The sequence below is a fragment of the Propithecus coquereli genome, unplaced genomic scaffold (assembly GCF_000956105.1).
Source record: "Propithecus coquereli isolate 6110/MARCELLA unplaced genomic scaffold, Pcoq_1.0 Scaffold205, whole genome shotgun sequence".
In the NCBI taxonomy this organism is placed as follows: domain Eukaryota; kingdom Metazoa; phylum Chordata; class Mammalia; order Primates; family Indriidae; genus Propithecus; species Propithecus coquereli.
The window spans coordinates 903,748-905,949 of NW_012145523.1; positions in this window are offsets into that span (position 1 = coordinate 903,748).

Here is a 2,202-nt window from a genome sequence, read left to right on the forward strand (position 1 = left end):
TTCCCAAAGAGCTGGGATTACAGGCATGAAGCACTGTGCCTAGCCAGAATCTAGATTTTCTGCTGTAGATAATACAATGTTATTGAAGGTTTCTGAGTGTGTAGAGTGGCATTATTCATCTGCATGAGGACCTGAAACCTGGCTCTGAAAAGACCCAGAGTTCAGATAACAGGTTCTGAAGCTGTGTTTTAGTATAGGAGAAAAATGTGTGTACATTAGTTCATAAATTCAGAATTCTAATAAGAGTAGCCTTAGTTACCTAAAAAGTAGAAAAGCAAGGGATATATGTATTGAGTTTAGACAGCAATGGAATCCAATTTCTTTTTCCTTTTATCCTTTTACTTTTATCAATGCAGTGCGAGCCTTGTCTGTAGCTATCACTAAGTGATTTATTGTTTCCTTTATAAAAGCTATAGACTTTATTGAGAAGCAAGTCCTCAATGCTGCTATGGGCCTAATAAATTATTTTGCAGAAATTAAATTGCGTCTAAACAATAATACCACTTTGAATAATAAGCTTGTCTAAAGTTAATATACAAATAGGGATCTCTGAAAGTGTTAACTATCTAGTAATTCAGGCTCTGCTGGATACAGGGACAGTGCCCTATGAACCTCAGCCAGAACTCAGGTCTGCCTCAGGTGAACATAAACATCACATGTAAGTCACCTTGCAATTACAGCTGCCACCTGGAAACATACTTAAAGAATGAGAACTACAAAGCTAAATCTCTGTAAGATCCTGCATTGGTCTTCCTTCTTTCAGTCTAAGGATCAATAAAGCTCAAGATTCTTTCCTAATTTCTCATCGGCATCATTTTTTATTTCCAAATTTAGAAATGACTGTCTCCAAAGACCTCAAAATTACTTTGAGTTATTAATGTTGTAAATTTCAGAGATATAAGATGTATTAGTTAGGTCTATGTTTTGTTTCCCCGCAGAGAAACTACTTCAGGGAAAGATTTTTTTAAATTTCTGAGAAAATGTTTGTACTTATCAGGGTATATATGCTATCAATCACATACATGTAAATAATTGCTTGGGGGTAATGTAGAACATTTGCCAGTGATTAAGATTCAACCTAGTTTTTTGTCACTGCATTTCTACATCCACGTACATTGGAAAGTCATGATGACACGGAAGCCTCACACGTCAAGTAAAAACTTCAAGCCCGGATCTGAGTTGGAGCCTGAATTCTTCTTAGGACGCATATTTTCGAGGCAAGTGTTTGGTCTATGTTACTGCTCCCTAAACTGGGCAGTGACTCAAGAGGCAGTTGGAAAGGAGGAGGTGCTGGGCAAGTGCTAAAAAAGACTGAAGCCCCAACGGCCAAGTCCCTCCCCCTCTCTACACACAGCCTTTTTGTGGCTTCTTGTCCCCATCGGATACGCTCCTATAGACTATTTCGCCTTTGCAGGGTGGAGCACGGAGTCTCACCTGCTCATGATCTCAAACCTCCTGGGATGGCCCCGGATACAAAAACCGTGTGTAGCACTTGGCTGTGGAAATTCAAGTTTTTCCACCTTAAACCGCGGAGGTTGTGAATGCTAGTTTCTGTCCTGGTTACCATCAGGCGGGTCCACAGGGGCCTACCACAACCCTGGGCCTGGAAGTTCTTGCTAGAAAACCTTGCCACCTGCTCGACCCCCACCTTCAGCCCGTGACGGAGAATGTGCAGTCCCTCCGCACATCTTACATTTCTAGGTCACACTGGTGTACACGCGCACGCACGCAAACTCTGCCGTCCCGTGCACGCCCGGCCTCGGGAGGGCGGCTCCGAACTTGTTCGTCGAGCCAGCCCCGCCAGGGCGCAGAGGAAGAGGCCCGAGCCGGGCCGGGGCCGGGGCGCAATCAGGGCTGGGGTCGCGTCGGACCCCGCCGGCCCGCCGGCCTCCCTCCCTTGAACCCCGGGCCTGCCCCCGGCGCACGTGCTGAGTGACAGGCCCCCTATAGGTTCCATACCTGCCACCGGAAGTGAGTGAGGAGGGCAGTATAGGCATTTCCTGTGACGCGAGCGCCTGGACTCCATTAGGCAGCAGCTGGGGGAAGAATCAACACACCAGGGAGCAGAGCGGAGCGGACCCGAGGACAGAGGCGGCAGCTGCCTCCGCTGCCGCCCGCCGCCGCCGCCGCCGCCACCGCCGGGGTTCAGCCCAGCGGCGGGCCCCGCGCCCCCGCAGCCGCCCCGCGGCGCCCCCCGGCGCG